This window comes from Lathyrus oleraceus, chromosome 5 (genome assembly GCF_024323335.1).
Source record: "Lathyrus oleraceus cultivar Zhongwan6 chromosome 5, CAAS_Psat_ZW6_1.0, whole genome shotgun sequence".
NCBI lineage: Eukaryota > Viridiplantae > Streptophyta > Magnoliopsida > Fabales > Fabaceae > Lathyrus > Lathyrus oleraceus.
The window spans coordinates 51,331,301-51,350,496 of NC_066583.1; positions in this window are offsets into that span (position 1 = coordinate 51,331,301).

A 19,196-nucleotide genomic window follows, 5' to 3' on the forward strand; every position below is an offset into this window, starting at 1 on the left:
ATGATTTAGACATCTTGAGAGTAACAACTTGAATCTCTTCTATGAATCAGATAATGATCCAGATTCTTATTGATCGAAGTTTGAAATTTCAGCTTTCCTTTCCAAAAACAGAGCATTAAAGAAATACATATCCAAAAAAAATTCTTGTGATTTCTTCCAAGTTTGGATTGTACCATTCGGTATGCGTTGCAATCAATCCTTAGCTCGACCTATGAAAAAATAAATAGTTGTAATTTTACTGGATCCTCGGTTATATCATTCATATCGCATTGTTATTTCGATCTCTGGATCTAACAATATCAGTTGAACTCAAACCTCGCATAAACAAACATACAATACTTTAGTAGCACACAAAACTAAAGTTAATAAGAGTAGAAAATATCAAGAAAATTAAAAGTAAACAATAACAAAATAAAAATAAAAATTAAAACGTCGCACAAAAATTGCCTTGTTAAAATTAGCAACAATTAGGATTTAGGATTTAGGGCAAAGACGCCAAAAATTTGATGACTTTTTTAGCAAGTTTACTAATACGACCAAATTAATAAAACTAAATTCATCTCCACAAGAATTGAAAATTTAAACAAGGTTGTAATCGTGCGATTTGAACTAACAGTGGGGGGTTTTAGATTGGGTTGCAAAAAATAATTAAGCGAATAAAACTTGAGAAAAATAAAGAAAATTAAAACGTTGTTAGATCTTATTCGAATCCCTTAGTTGTCCCATGTTGATGATTTTTCATTATTTGAATCGAATCAACTCATAATTACGGCGAAATAACAATACCACTGTAACCATTTCTTTGGTGTATGACTCACTAATTTATACAACTCTCTAATTCCTTAGGTGAATTCGAACTAAAATTAGATGATCTATGTGCGTTAATTCTCTAGCCATAACTTGTAATTACCTATTCCTAGTTAATTACTAAGTTGAACAATTACTCTATGTCTTATCGATAAACTTACGGTCAATAACCCCTACTCATCTAAATTCGCTTTGCATACCCGTCAACACACAAAGAACATTGTTGTTGTGAAAATGATGTTGGAACTACAAAGTATAATTGGTTTCTTGATCAGTAAGAAATCCACAATAGTAGAAAGGAAGAAAAACATTAAGAACACAATGAAATTTCCTATAATTTACTATTCTTTACTTTCTCTTTGAAGCAAGATTACAACTGTTACAGAATAGAAAATAACCTCTCTCGCCCTAATTAGAATTTTCCTTATACAATGATGAGAGACTAGTATGTTATTTATAAGAAAACTAACACACTAAACTAATGGGATTTTACACACAGGCCCATTACACAAGCTAACTTAGAGAACAAACTAACTTAAACAATTGAGCATAACAAACATGCCCAATTTGACATGCTAACGATCCTAGCATACTTCGACTACAACATGTGAACAAACTTCGTCGACATGCTAATGATCCTGTCGGATTATCGAACCAAGAAGGTACCCTTTGACCATACTAGAGTTCGATCCAATATCTCACAAATCTCCACCTTGGATCAAACTGAAAGAAAATTACGATCCAAAACGCATCGAAAATTAAAATTTTTCCTTTAGTGATTCTTACTAATGGATATGATCAGTGATAGAAACCGTTACCTCTTGTGGCGATTGAAACCTTTGATGCAGATCTAAGGAGTGATCACAAACGTTGAATGGTGACAACGCCTCTACTCAGTTCACACGAACGGATTCCTTCAGTCTCAGTGTTAGCTGTTACAAATGAAGATTTTGAGTGAGAGAGAGAAAGAGAGAGAATAGAGAGAGAGAGAGAGAGAGAGAGAGAGAGAGAGAAAATTTCATCAAGCGATATGCTTCTGCATAAGGGTTCTATTTATAGAACCACTTGTATGGGTTGCAAGCTAAAAATCCCATTTAAGTGTATGTGGCTCATATCTTATGGTATACCGAAAATCACTTAAGTGCGTGGTACCTTACCATATTTCGTATTCTACTTAAGTGCACCATGAGAATAACTTATGACACTTTACATAACATTCTATGTAGTATTCTCATAGCGGGTCAATCCATTATAAATATTACTCCTAATATTCATATCTATGTTTAAGACTTGATAACTCCATATCCATGATCCATGAGATATGATCATCAGTCTATATACATAATAGTCTTAATGCTTTAAATGTTATCCCACTTCATAATAAAGCTCGACTACGGATACTTTAAGAATAGTTTCCTTATGTTTAATGGGATCTCATGATTAAGTCACACTTGATACATTAAACGGACTGGCTATTCTAGGGACTTTATTAAATAAACATAATAAATAAAAATCCTTTTATTATTAATATATAATTCGATACAAGTACCAAAAGTATTGGCCTCTAGGTCTTACACCATCAATCTCCCACTAGCACTAGAGCCAATCAAGCATAACCCTAATACCCATAGATCTAGTATGGCTATCATGCTTCTGCTGTGCAAGAGGCTTTCTCACTGAGTCAACAATATTGCCAAGTGTAGGTACTCTGCATATTTTCACATATCCTCTATCTATTATCTCTTGAATGAGGTGATAACGCCTAAGTATGTGTTTGGACCGTTGGTGAGATTTAGTCTGCTTAGCTTGTGCGATAGCACCATTGTTATCACAATAGAGATCAATGGGATCCACAATGCTAGGAACTATGTCAAGTTCACTAATGAACTTTTTGATCCAAACAACTTCCTTGTTGCACTTGAGGCAGCAATATACTCGGCCTCGGTTGTAGAATCAGCAAATGTATCTTGCTTTGAACTTTTTCAGCTTACAACGTCGTCGTTTAAGCAGAACACATAACCAGATTGCGATATAAAGTCATCCTTATCTGTCTATAAGCTAGCGTCGGTGTATCCAATTACAACAAGCTCTTCTTGACCTTCATATATCAAGAATGAGTCCTTAGTCCTTCTTAAATACTTAAGGATATTCTTGACAGCTACCCAATAAACATCATCAGGATCATATTGGTACCTACTTATTACACTTAAAGCATATGAGACATCTGGTCGAGTACATAACATGGCATACATGATAGATCCTATTACAGATGCATATGGAATCTTATTCATGTGATCCCTTTCTTCCTTAGTTGAAGGGGATTGTGTTTTTGATAGACACGGGCCATGTTGCATAGGTATGAATCCTTTCTTGGAATCATGCATATTAAAGCGTCTCGACAATTTGTCTATATATGTACTCTGACTTAGGCCAAGAATTTTTTATGATCTATCTCTATAGATCTTGATTCCTAATATATAGGTTGCTTCACCTAGGTCCTTCATAGAAAAGCGTTTCCCCAACCAAGTATTTACTTGTTGCAGGGTAAGGACATCATTTCCAATGAGTAATATCCCATCTACATATAATACCAGGAAGACGATCATGCTCCCACTAACCTTCTTGTAGACACAATGCTCATCCTCATTCTTGATGAATCCATATTATTTTACTATTTCATCAAAACATAGATTCCAACTTCTAGAATCTTACTTCAATCTATAGATTGATCTTTGTAACTTGCATATCTTTTGGGCTTCTTCTGGTATGTCAAATCCTTCAGGTTGTGTCATGTACACATCCTCAAGAAGATTCCCATTAAGGAAATTAGTTTTGACATCCATCTGCCATATTTCATAATCATGATATGCATTGATATCAAGTAAAATCCGAACAGATTTAAGCATTACAACTGGTGAAAAGGTTTCATCATAGTCAACCCCATGAATTTGTTTATATCCTTTTGCAACCACTCTTGCCTTATAGGTATGTACCTTACCATCCATGTTAGTCTTCTTTTTGAAGACCCATTTGCATCTTACAGGGTTAACTCCTACAGGAGGCTCTACCAAGGTTCAAACCTGGTTTGTGTACATGGAATCCATTTCAGATTTCATGGCTTCTAGTCACTTCTTAGACTCAGGACCAGATATTGCCTCTTGGTAGGTCACAAGCTCATCTTGATCCATGAGTAATACATCACCTTGATCAGTTATGAGATATCCATGTCTCTCAGGTAAGTGATATATCCTGCTTGACCTATGTTGGTCTTATTCTACTTGAGTAGGTTGCATAACTACTTGTGTTTCTTGCTCTAATTCCTCCATAGGTGTATCAATGCTTTATGATTCTTGAATTTCTTCAATCTCTACTTTCCTCCCACTGATTCCTTTGGAAATAAAATTTGTTTCTAGGAAAACTCCAGTTCGAGCGACAAACACTTTTCCCTCAGAAGGATTGTAGAAGTAATACCATATTGTTTCTTTAGGATATCCCACAAATAAGCATTTGTCAAATTTGGGCTCAAGCTTAGTTGAAACTTGTCGTTTCACATAGACTTCGCAACTCCAAATCTTCATGTAAGACAAATATGGTTTCTTACCACTCCATATCTCATATGATGTCTTCTCAACCTTTTTGGATGGAACACGGTTAAGTGTGTAAGTTGTTGTCAATAGTGCATGTCTCTAAAAGGAGTTTGGAAGATCGGCGTGACTCATCATGGATCGGACCATGTCTAACAAGGTTCGATTTCTTCTCTCAGACACACCGTTCCATTGGGGTGTTCCAGGAGGAGTTAGTTAGGATATAATTCCACACTCTTTCAGATGGTCATCAAACTCTAGGCTTAAATATTCACCACCTCGATCTGATCGAAAAGTTTTAATATTCTTACCTAGTTGGTTTTGTACTTCATTCTTGAATTCCTTGAACTTTTCAAAGGACTCTGATTTGTGTTTCATTAAATACACATAAACATATCTGTAAGACCCCAATTTTGTCCCTAAGATCCCTCATGGCATCATAGCATTGCATTGCATAGCCTCAAGGATCATTGAGCATCTTGGCTCCCTTTCTCTTTGGGTAGGGATCTCTTGTGAGTGGTTTGAGATCACCAGGCATGCTTGAATTGTATATCATTGCTTTTCTTGTTTTATTCACTAACCAAAAGCATAAAAATATGTCATTAACATTTTTGTTTTGTAGCTTAAGCAATCACCAGGTCAAGAACTTCCAGAAGATCTTTTGTGCAAGAGATGAGGTATTTTTCTTGGGATGAGGACCACATGATCATTACAAGGAGCTTACATGAGCTATGGTTTCATTTTGGAGCAATCTCATCAAGTGGTAGAGGCTCAAATTCATCAAAGCATGTCAAGGTCATCTGAGGACCAAAAAGTCAACTATGCAGTCAACTGAGGGCTATGAGGTGGGGAAATGAGTTGAAACACCTCAATCATGTTCAAATAAGGCCTATTCATCATTCTAATCATCCATCTTGAAGATTCAAAAGTCATGGCAAAAGTTACTAAAAATGGAAAGTGACCTGTAACTCAAAGTTTCCAAATTTGGCAAGTTTTTGGTCCACATTCAACTTGACTTTTCAATATTAAAGAAGTTTCAAATGGATTTTTGGTGAACATGAAAGTTTAAGATCTTTGTCTCCCCTTTTCAAAAAGTCCTAATTCATGTTCATATGATGAATGGTTGAGAAGTTATGGTCATTTGATCACAAGGTGTGCATGGAAATTCAAAATGGCCTAACTTTTGATACAAAGCTCCAATTTGGTCCATTCTTTTTGCAAAATGTTTCTCTTGATCAAGACATCTCAAAATAGCCTTTGCCATGCATGGGAAAAGTATGTATGCTCATCATTTAACATGTGTTCATTTTGGAGGGAATTTCCATAATTCAAATTTGGCTTATGATACAAGCAAAATAACAATTCCATGATGATCCTTGGTTGATTTTAAGTGGATTCAAAGCCTTGCATGAGGAAGAGCACGTGGGACATGGCCATGCTAACTTCATTTGCATTTTTTGCACTTTGCTTCATAATTCACTAATCATGATTAGTGAAAGGTTAAATTGGTTTTCAGTGTGATTAGCAAGGCATATAAAAGCTCAAACCCTAATCTAACTGCCATAACAACACCATTTCAGATCTGAATTTTCAAACTCCCTCCAAAATTCTCTCTCTTAGAATTCTTCATTTCTTCACACAAACACCAAAAATTCTTGCATAATCTTGTTCATCATCCTTCATTGATCAAAAACCGACTATTGGTTTGAGCAATTCAGTCCAGATTCGAGCAGTTCAAGTGCAAAATCATAGCAATGGAAGTTGGAAATTGAGCTAGATCCAGGTGGTTTCAATTGTTTCTTTATGCACAAAGCTTCAAGGCAAGGTCAAAGGAGTAGATCTGGAGCTTTTGAGAGCTAGAACACGCGAATTCAGCAACCTCCAATTTCAGGTGATTCAAAATCGATCCTCTCCTTTTGTTGTTTTATGTACATAGATTTGTAGATCTCACTTAGTAGAGCTTGTACATGTGTTTAGATTTCGATTTGGTTGAGAATTGAGCCTGTATGATGAACTGGAAGTTTTGATCTCAAATATGTTTTGCTTCGATCCGTGCAATATAGGAAGAATTAGATGAAATTGATTTAATATTTGGATTCCTTGTTGAAAACTGGTTTGATTGATGTATGCCTTTGTGATTTCTGGAAAATTTTGTCGTTGAGGTCGCCGGAGCTTGGCCGGGGAAGACGACCGGAGCTACAGCTCCGGCGTCTGGTTATTTGCTAGGGTTTTTGCCATGTGGATGCCATGTATTGCTCGCGTGTGTGTTTGATTGGTTGTTGATGCTTTGACCATGCCATGTGTGTGTTGACTGATGATGTGGTGTGCCAACGCGTTTAATGAAACGCATCGTTTCATTTTGCCTTGTCATCTGCCATGTGTTTGCCTTGCGTGTCTGTTTGATTGGCCATGGATTGTTCGATTGTGCCACGCGTTATGTTGAATGCTGAGTGTGCTGCCAACGCGTTTAATGAAACGTTGTGTTTTGGTTGTTTAAATGAGGACCGTTGGTGTGGATTTCGCGCCTGATCATGTGGCTGTGGATTATTCTGAGTTTATTTCAAATCATTGTTTTCCCTCCATTTTCATGTGCATTTTCCATTTATTTTGTTCATCTTATAAAAATCATAAAAAATAGCAAAATGATCCAAATTAACTCCAATTTTTTTTCATAGTTCTGTTTTGATGTCTAGTTAGTTTTCATATTATTTTCATGATTTGTTGATGTCTGATTTTTAATGTGTGAATTGTTTGATCCATGCCATGCTATTTTGATATGTTGCATTCAATGCATTGTGAAATCTTCATCTTTGATCCAATTGATCCAATTTTTTGTGTGCATGATATTCATACATGATGTGAATTTTTGATCACTGGTTTGAAATTTTTCTCATACGCTATCATTATTTTTGACACATGAAGATAAGTGTGACAATTTGTGTCATATTTTTGGCATTCAATTTGTGCATTTTTGTTCATCCATCATTTGAACTCTTCTGGATTTCATTTTTTGCATATTGCTTGTTCATGACATGAGGAACTTGCATAAATAATTTCAAGGTCATTGCATGCATTTCTGTTTTGATTTGAATTTTCTAAATTGGAAGTTCACTTTGTGCATATTTTGTGATCATTGCATAGCATGAGCCATTTGAGATATTTGATTATTGAATTGATGCTGGTCCTTTTGAGGACATTTTGTGACATGTTTGAATGTGCTTTGTGTAAAAGATTGAGTTCTATTTTGATCATTTGACTTGGTTTTGAACTTAGTCTTTGTACTAGTGTTTTGTGCATAAACTAACTGTGCTTTGTGTTTCAGGTTTGGACATTTAGCATTGATGGTTGATTTGTTCTCGCCTTGTAAGATACAAATGCTTTGAGTTCTAACTTTTGTTTGTTTTGTAGGATTTTAAGTGATGTGCTTGAGCTCATGAGTTCATTTGAATTCTTGGTCATTGTTCATTGGATTGTGTAATTGTTGGAAGGATTCACTGTTTGTCTGTTGGTTTTATAACTGAAGTATTAACTGTTTAGCTTTTGTACAGGTACATTAGTGTCTTGCTTTTAGCTCTTGCTTGAGCTTTGGATTGTGGTTGACACACCACTTAGGTAGTTATCTTCTTAATTCATGTAGTTTGGAAGTCTTGTCACCTTTTTGGTAGGCATTTGGCTGGCAAGTCCTCCTTAAGAGGCTCTGTTTGTGTTTGTTTACAATTGTGCCAAAGACCTCCAAGATGAGGCATGTGCTACTTGATAAGTCCTCCAAGAGTTGAGGCAATTGACGGATAAAAGGGGTTAATAGCCAATCCCCCGTTATTCAGTGAGTCGTTCTTTATGCTCACACTACGTGCTGATGCTTCTGAACATGTACCCAAGATCTTTGTCCAGTGTCTGTCAAGTGGAATAGGATCCCACTTTCTGGATCCCCACGCTTTCTTTTGTCATAAGCTCACCCAGGCCAGGGTTAAGAGCTATGAGGTCTCATCCTCATTTACCATCTTTGATCAGCTTCACCCTAACTCTCAATGTTAGTGGTTAAGAGCTACAACTTACCCTTTTTACAGTTTGGCTTGTTTGTCGAGGTTGATATGACCCCTCTTGACTAAAGCCCACCCATTTGTTTGAGCCTCTTGTATGTATATAGATTGTGATGTTTGCTTTTGATGTGTTTGCTTTTGATGTTTGTTTATTATGGTTGGGAGTCGGATATAAGTCCATGTATTGGCATTCTGTTTCCTTTTTGTTGTTAGGAGTCGGGTGTAAGTCCATGTATTGGCATTCTGTTTCCTTTTTGTTGTTAGGAGTCGGGTGTAAGTCCATATATTGGCATTTTGTTTCCTTTTATTGAGGATCTCTTATGAGACTTGTGTGATTGCTTATTCCAAAGGATGGGATTCTACTTGGATCATCTCTATGATCTCGAGAGAGGAACTCCTAGTGTGGTTTCATTTCTTAACCCTCACCTTTTGTTTCTTTAGGAATTACCCTCCTTCTTCATCTTTCTAATTCAAACCAAAACCTTTTTGTGCAAACATTTCATTTGTTTTCAACATTAGAAACCTAAGCCTTATGCTTTTGATTTTCAAACTTTCTTTTCATAATACTCATTTTGAATTGAATCTTTAAGTCAACTTTGACCATCTTTTGTATATACTTCTGATTGGTAAGTATAACCCATTCAAATGTGTTTCTTTTGTGGTTCCAACGTCCACTTCTTAATCAAATGTTTCCATAACCTTTAGCTATTAGGTTTGAGTTATCTTTGTGGTAGATATAATACTCACCTTTGTCCTTAGTGATGGACAATGAGCCTTCCATGCTTATTATAGGGTTAACCCCTCACTAGCATGTTGAAGCTATCCTTACATGGTGGACTTGTGGTTTTTCAGGTTGAGTTTTCTCCCTTTGATAACAAAAGACCTTAAGGCTTTTGGACCAATCATTCCACTCATTTGTTTTGAATTTTTTTACCCGAACTACGAGGTTTTGATCCTAATCTTTTATAAGAGGGTACGTAGGCAATGGGTTCATCCATCCAAACACAAAATGTAAATAAACTTGTATATTCTTTTCTCATCTCTTCAATGATGTTTGCACAAATAAAATTTTCACAAAAACAATAACCTTTGCAACAAGTGTGAAAAGGGCTCCCTAGGAGTACCTAGGATGTTTTTGGTGCCTAACACCTTCCTGTTGCATAACCAACCCCCTTACCCAGATCTCTGTTTCTTTTACTAGTTTTGTTTGTAAAACTTTTAGGTTTTTGTTCGCTTTCTAACCATTCCTTTGGATAAATAGAAGTGCGGTGGCGACTCGACTTTGTATGATTTACCTTGGATTTAGTCAATATCTTCAATGGTAACGAATACACCGCTACAATATCTACTAAAATTATCAGTAAATATGATGAAGTACTGAAAACCTCCTCTGGCTGGTATGTTCAGTGGTCCACATACATCAGTATGTATGAGGGCCAAAAAATCATTAGCTCTTTCACATTTTCCTATGAATGGAGACTTTGTCATCTTTCCAATTAAACAAGATTTGCATGTCTCATATGATTCATAATTAAAAGAGTCTAAGAGTTCATCTTTATGGAGTTTGGAAATGTGTTTCTCATTTATGTGGCCTAATCGACAATGTCAAAGGTAAGTTGGATTTAACTCATTAGGTTTCATCCTTTTAGTATTAATGTTATAAATAGGCATTTCAAGATTAAATACATGTAGTCCATTATTCAATTGTGCAGTAGCATAAAATATATCATTCAAATAAATGGAGCAACAATTGTTCTTTATTATGAATGAAAAACCAAACTTGTCCAAACAAGAAACGAAAATAATATTCCTGCTAATTGTAGGTACATAATAATAGTTCTCTAACTGAATTATTAAACCACTAGGTAAAGTCAATACATAAGTTCCTACGGCTAAAGAAGCAACCTTTGCTCCATTGCCAACTCTCTACTCCTTTTTTCCAAATCTCTACTCCTTTTTAACCCCTGCACATTGATATAAATGTGAGAACTGCATCCAGTATCTAATCCCATGATACAGAAGTAGATAGATTAATTTCAATAACAAAAATACCTGAAGTTGAAGTCTTCTTCATTCTTCTTATCTTCCAGGTACTTTGGGTAGTTTCTCTTCTAGTGTCTGGTCTTACCGCAATGGAAGCAAGTGTCATCCTTTACTATGCCTCCGCTAGGCTTCAAATCAGGAGCAATGGGTTTGGGTTTGGCAACTTCCTTGCCTTTCCCTTTACCACCCTGTTTGGTGGGCCTTTTGTTTTGTTTCTTTCCATTTTCGATCATCATAATGAACTTCCCTTTTGACTTCAGATTCTGCTCAGCAGTTCTTAACATGCCTAGCATTTTAGGAAGAGTTTTATCCATATCATTCATGTCGAAATTAAGGACAAATTTACTGAAGCTCTATGGTAACGATTGCAAGATCAAATCAATCGCAAGTTCCTTTCCAAGGGGAAAACCCAACCTCTCAAGGTTCTCCACATACCCAATCATCTTGAGCACATGGGGGCCTATAGGGGATCTCTCAGCTAACTTGCCTTGAAAAGGGGCTTTTGAAACTTCAAATCTTTCATGCCTTTCCTTCTCTTGATAGAGCATCTTCAGGTGTCTGATCATATCGAACGCTGCCATGTTCTCATGTTGCTTTTGCAACTCCGAGTTCATAATAGCTAGCATGAGGCAAGCAACTTCTTTGGCATCATCGACATGCTTCTCATAAGATATCTTTCTACCTTAGGTGCAGAACTAGGAAGTTCCTCTTTAGGAACAGGTTCCTCCAAGAAATACAACCTTTTATCATGCTTGAGGACAATCTTCAGATTTCGGTGTCAATCCAGAAAATTTATCCCAGACAATTTTTCCTTATCAAGGATTGATCGTAAAATGTTGTTAGAGGTGTTTGTTGTCATGGTAATCTACATGAAAAATATTAAAATATAAGTATCATTTAAAATAACATATTTAATTAGGCCTTTAATTAAATATGCTTCCACTATTTTACTCAAAATAAATGACCCTCACCATTTGATTCGGAAAATCCCGTTGAAATATTTTCTAGTGGGTCGAGATCCACATTTCACTTTGTTTTAAGTTCGCGTAAGAGGATTAAACAAAACTAGGTTATTTGGGTAGGAACTCCTTCCAATTGTATCTAATACAACTCTCGATTATTTTAGTTGGGTGAATAACTCCTTATTCAAATCCATCATATGGATTATTTCCAACTCTTGCTTCTAAGCGTATATAATCTTATTATAATTTGTTTAGTTAAGTTTGACCCATTATTTTAGCAATTGGATATTACAATTATCCCATTGCACCTTAATAATATAGAACATGCACCTCGCGTAGGCGAAACCTACATTATTCGATACTAGTCTTGATGAGTGCTAAAACTTGGAAAGCATAAACTTAATATTTAATTTGAGGGAATTTACAATTATTTTGATCTCACCGGCTTATTTATCATATAAATCGTCTCTCACATGCATCAACATGCATTCACATGCATCAACATACATACAAAAAGAAACAGTTATGGCCCCTAACGCAATTGTTCTCGCAAGCCAATGAGAGAACCTAAGCAAACCTAATAAAGATCTAAGTTTCTCCAAGAAAGATCTTCAAGGTTGTCCTCCTTTGATATTATGTTCTTCTCTTTCTTCATAACATTACATTACATAAAAGAAACTCGATTTACATACGAGGGAGTGAGATGAGAAAAGAAGTAACATTAAGATATTAAAAGAGAGGCACGACATGCATGTCGTATTTTAAAATCCCAAAAACAAAATAAAGGAAAACTAAGGCCATAACTGATCACCACAAGACAATAATAATAAACACATTATTATTATTAATTTAAATTCTATTAATTAAATAAACCAAATTAAATTTTGGCGATTGATCACACTACGCAAAATTTTAATGAACAATTCATTTGAAACCGATGTTGTTTTTCGCATCAACACTTGATACTTTAAAGCACAACTCTTGTGCAGTCACAACCCTAATCGCATAACTCTTTGACAACATAACTCTTATACTGTCATGAACCCTAATACAACAATTTCATACCGTCAAACACACCTCGATTGATAATTCAGTATGGTTGATCAACACGTCATTGCTTCACCATACTAATGTCGGATTCCGAAGCAAATGACCATTGATCGCTCAAAGGAATAACAATCATTAAGTGTTTGAATGAACGAAATAGAAACAATATATCATATATACCATATTTTTCATCAGAATTACTTATATCATATATATAAATTGATAGATCTCATTTGTGTAACCTATGGACGATCGATGTATCGATGCTTCACCATACTAACGTCGGATTCCGAAGCATAGTCAACATCAATCATCCAAATCGTACACACATGATGCCAAATTTAATTACTCGTTTATTATTTAATTCATTATGTCTTTTAATCGTATTAATACAGAAAATATAGAAAATAAACATCTATCAAATGCATGGTTTCGTAAGTGGCTCTGATACCACTGAAGGAAAATTGCTATCCAAAATGCAGCGGAAATTAAAAAATTTCCTTTTGTGATCCTTACGCATAAGCATGATCATTGATAGAAATTGTTACCTCTTGTGGTGATTGAAACAATGCAGATCTAAGGAGTGATCACGAGCGTTGAATGGTGACAATGCCTCTACTCAGTCAACACGAACTAATTCCTTCAGTCTTAGTGCTAGCTGCTACGAATGAAGGCTTTGAGTGAGAGAGAGAGAGAGAGAGAGAGAGAGAGAGAGAGAAATGAAATTTCATCAAGCAAAATACTTCTGCACAAGGGTTCTATTTATAGAACCACTTGTGTGGGCTGCAAGCTAAAAAGTCCACTTAAGTGTATGTGGCCCATATCTTATGGTATACCGAAAATCACTTAAGTGCGTGCTACCTTACCATATTTCGTATTCTACTTAACTGCACCGTACCTTACGATGTTCTATATTTACTATGTCTCTCATCAATCCTTCCTTTTGTGTGTGACCCTTTAGGTTTTTGCAATATTGGCAATTATATTAAATCACGTATTTAACATAATAAACAGTGAGCGGTATCTAGCAACACATCACTGCTACCCAAGACACGAAAACGTCATGTGATCTGACAAATCCATTTTTGTGATAATACTTGTGTGTACAATTATCCTTTTTGCCCTTATGTTTATATTAAATACAAGGCATAGAATGTGTCATCCTTGTCCAATTCAATATTGGGCCCTTAGACATTTATCCTGTTACGCGGGATAGGCAAATTCCATCTAGGTCACTCATGTCCCTCAACATGCTTCGTGGAGTACCGATCAACTGTCTTTATGATCATCAAGTTACGAACAACGCTTGATCAGGAATAAAGCACTCGACTCTACATCTAGGGTCCATAGTGGTTTCAGGTCCAAGGGTGGTATACACCACTATCACCATGAGAATAACTTATGACACTTTGTATAATATTTTAGTAGTATTCTCATAGCGGGTCAATCCAGTATAAATATTACTCCTAATATTCATACCTATGTTTAAGACTTGATAACTCCTTATCCATGATCCGTGAGATGTGATCATTAGTCTATATACATAATAGTCTTAATGCTTTAATGTTATCCCACTTCACAACAAAGCTCGACTACGGATACTTTAAGAATAGTGCCATTATTTTTAATGGGATCTCATGATTAAGTCACACTTGATACATTAACGAACTAGCTATTCTAGGGACTTTATTAAACAAACATAATAAAGAAAAAGCATTTTATTATTAATAAATATTTCGATACAAGTACTAAAAGTATTGGCCTCTATGGCTCACACCAACACAAACTCTATAACATCAAGGGAACAAACTAGATTTTTTCATGCAGTTTTATCAACTGCATAGTCAATTTTTCTTTATCCTTTAACGTAACGCACATGACTGCGACTCCCTTCAACTCTTCTAAACAACGATGTTGAACCAATATGGCTTTCATCTTCAAGCGCCACAAACCGAAATAGTTCACTCCGGTGAACTTTTCAATCTCATACTTTGTTGACGACATCTTCTCCACTCTCACCGCACCAATTTTTTATTAAAATGATGCCGAAATTACAGAGTATAATTGGTTTTTTGATCGGTAATAAACCCACAAGGATAGAAAGGAAGAAAAAAATAAGAACACAATGAAATTGGTTATAAACCATTATTCTTTATTTTCTCTTTGAAACAAGATTACAACTATTATAGAATAGCAAATAACCTCTCTCACCCTAATTAGGATTTGCCTTACACAATGATGAGAGACTAATATGTTATTTATAAGAAAACTAACACACTAAACTAACAGGCTTTTACACACAGACCCATTACACAAGCTAACTTAAACAATTTGGCATAACAAACAGGTCCAATTCAACATGCTAACAATCCTAGCATACTTCGACTACAACATGTGAACAGACTTCGACGACATGCTAATGATTCTGTCGGATTGTTGAACCAAGAAGCTACCCTTCGACCATACTAGAGTTCGATCCAATATCTCACAATTGCAAATAAAAGTAATTAATAACAATTATAAAATCAAAATATTCAAATAACATTAAACAATCACATGATTCAACTGAATACAATCAATTTCATCTTCTAAGACCTAATGAAAAGAATTTACCTACTCATAATTAAATAATGAAATACCATGAGTTGATATGAAGAGTAAATGAAAATAAATGAAGAAATATGTCTCCAATGGCTCCAAAACTCTCCAAATCCGCACTTGAATTTTCCTTGCCGTCACTTTTTTTTCATATAATTCAGAATCCAAAAAAATAGCATTCATTTTCTATTTAAAGCTGATAAACACATGTCAATTTGAAGAATTCTATTGGCTTTTTTTCCTTTTATTTCCTTGCTTTTACAACGCGCCCATGATGACATCATCGAGGTCACGAGAATTCTATTAGCTTTTCTTTCTTTTTTTTGCTTTTTCTTCAAAATATTTCTACGTCTCCATTATTTCTTCACTTGACTATTTTACTCACTTCTTCATCATTTTAGCTTCTTTATGACTTGAAAGTTCACCGATTTGATAAAAAATACTCACAAATATTACATAATGACAAAGTCATCGATGCTTTAAATGTTTTAGTACAAATTATTATATTGAATAATTAATGGATTAATTTAACTTTTTATAAGAGAAATTAAAAAATTTAAATTCATAAAATAATTAAAGTATACGGTCCGTTATACGGTTCACATACATCAATTGTTTAATAAACTTAAAAAATCAAATGTTTATAAGATCAAAAATAGTACTATTAAGAGTCTAAAATAAATATGACGTCGATTGAGGTCGAAATAGAACTAAGAATATTTCGTCTTTGATACACCATAAGTCTGAGTTGAATGAGACCATGAAGACATGACATTAGACTTAAGTCCGGTAGAATCTCGACCTAAAATAATAAGAATTACACTTTAGTAGGGTGATTTCATATATTTTTGTTTTATAATTAACTTGAACTTTTGAATTATTTATAATATTGTATAAGTATGTCATGAATATATATAATAAATTTTTAAGATTTAATATGTTTTTTATTTCTCTAAATATATCAACTTTCTGTTTTAATTCCTCTAACTTTTTTTTTAAACTTTGATCTCCATAATTTTTTTTTTGTAAATCCTAATCTCTTCTTTTCTTACAAAAACATTTGTTACATGTTTCTAATCATTTTTTTAATGAGATATCATTAATAAAACCATAAAATAATCCTCACTTATGTGAGAGACTTAAGTAGACAGCATATGTAGTAATAGTCTTTCAAGTTTCAATGGATCAATTTGACTTTGTTGACATGGTTGAGAACAACACTGTCAATCTATGAGAAAAGAAAAAAAAGACTAATGGTGCACCCACGTCGAATCAAAACAACAAAATTTAAAAAAGGATAAAAAAACACAGTTTCTGTCACTAGTCAGACATTGATCTGTTTGGTGCAAAAATTGTCAAAACACCTAATAATAATAAAATAAAACTATTGTCGAATTTTCTGCCACTGTCGGAAAGAAAACTAGTACTAGTACATGAATTGTTTATTCGCACATAAATGTTAGTAGTTGAAGATGCTGCTCACATAACTCAAATTAACAGTAGCAAACATTATGACCACTTGCTTAGGAATGAAGCCTGAAAGTATTAGGCCCAGTCTAGAGCTATAAATGCGGGCCAATTATTTTTGAGGTACAACCAGAATTATTTTTAAAATACTCACACTATGTTTAGAGTAGTTTCAGTATTTTAAAATTGCAGTAGTGTTTTTTTTATGTGGGAATATTTACTATCCATGACTTTTCTATTATGTTTGAGTATTTATTATAGGTTTATTAGTATGTCAAGTTATTTAAAAATATAATCTCCTTGATTCATTAACCGTATAAATTTATTTTATATTATCGGTGTATATTATTTTTTTTATAATAGAGTTTAAAAATAAATTTGAGAGACTATGTTAATATTTAAGGATAATGATGGGAAATTAAAACACAATATTAAACCAATACGTAGCAGAAGTAAAATTTATTACTCTGGTAGGAATCTTGAGGATAAAAAATAAATATAAGACGGAAAATCGAACAAATAAAGACACAAAAGAACATTCATATTTTAATGTGAAAAATCCTTCTGTATGAAAGTAAAAACCATGAGTCATTCAGACCAAAGTAATAACTCCACTATAATCAATTAAGGATACAAGAGAGTCTTAAGTGATTCACAAGCTAGTGCTAACAACCGCAAATCACAAAGCAAACTGTCTTACAAATAAGAATCAAGAAATTGATTTTTTTTCCCAAATCTGCAGCTTCAGTGCGAAGCAGATGTCTCTCACCTTAGTTCGACAGTTAATAAATTGGAGATCGTCGTTTTAGTGATTCCGATTTCAGAAAAGCGGGAATATGTTTCTCTCCTCTTTTCTCTATTTTGAATCCTTATTTTCTCTCAATCCTAAATTGATCATCTCCACTTAAATAAGTGAGACAAATGGAATAATCATATTTGGATCTTTCTCCACATAGGAAGGGGGCCCAAAGCCAACAAATATCCCCTTCACAACTATGTGGAGGAAATCGCCAAATCGATGATATCATAACAAGCTTCAAATTTCCCTCTTAATAATGTTTTATTCATCATATCATAATCATTATCATATGTATGAACTTTAGCTAATTCCAACAACTTAGCATCCAGAACCTCACGTATCCAATGATAAGTCAGGTTCTTACCAAGATGAATAACGCTCTCACTATCAACAAATAATGCATATTTGTCTTAAACAAAACCAAGCTCTTGCAAAAATTTCTTCAACCATAGTAACTCTTTGCATCCTTTAATAATTGCAATGAAGTCATCCTCTGTAGTAGACAATGTTACACACTTTTGCAATCTGGACTACCAAACCACAACTCCCCCTGCAATTTTAATCATATAGCCCGAATTGAACTTTCTAGAATCAATGTCTCCAGACATATCAGAGTCAGAGTACCCTACTAGAGTAGGCTTATCTCCTCCAAAATAAAGTCTCACAGAAGTAGTATTGTGAATATATCTTAAAATCCATTTTACATCGTTCCAATGCTCTTTGCCTGAATTTGACAAAAATCTATTTACTGTACCAATAACATGTGCTATATCCGGTCTTATACACACCATTGATACATCAAACTACTTACAACAGGCGTATAAGGAGCATGTTTCATATCAAATGCTTCATCTTCACATGAATGACTTTTATTCTAACTCAATTTGAAATGAGTAGCAAAAGGAGTGCTTACCGCCTTATAACTTTCCATTTTGAATCTTTGCAACACTCTTTCGATATAATGTTCTTGTGACATCCAAAGTTTCTTCTCTTTTCTGTCACGCATGATTCTAATGCCAAGAATCTGTTTAGCTGCTCTCATATCTTTCATGGTAAATGACTCTCCCAATTGCTTCCTGTTAATGTTAGAAATATGTTTGCCTATAATAAGCATATCATCACCATATAACAACAGGATAATGAAGTCATCATTAGAAAATTTTCTAACAAAGACGCAATGATCTGAAGCAATCTTCTGGTATCCTTAATCACACATAACAGACTCAAACTTCTTGTACCACTGCCTTGGAGCTTGCTTCAACCCATATAATTTTTTTCTCAATCTACACACATGATCTTCTTTGCCTTTAACTTGAAACCATCATATTGTTTCATGTAGACCTCTTCCTACAAATCATCATGAAGGAAAGTCATTCTCACACCCATTTGCTCAACCTCTAAATTAAGAGTAGCAGCCAAACTCAACACAGTTCTAATTGATGACATCTTTATAACAGATGAGAAAATATCACTAAAATCAAGACCCTTTCTTTAAAGGAAACCTTTCACCACTAATTTAACTTTATATCTTAGAGACTTAGAGTTTCTCTCATTTTTAACTCTATAAAGCCATTTGTTTTCCAAAGCCCTTTTGCCTTTAGGCAACTTCACTAAATCATAAGCGTGACTATCATGCAATGATTTTATCTCATCATGCATTGCATCCAACCATTTTCGATTTTCATCACTTTCCATGGCCTATTGAAAACACTCAGGTTCACCCTCATTAGTCAAGGTCACATACTCATCCGAATTATACCTTGTAGAAGGTTGTCTCTGCCTGTTAGACCTCCTAAGTTGAACTTGAGATGATTTTAGAGCTTCACCAAGATTCTCATCCTGTGACATA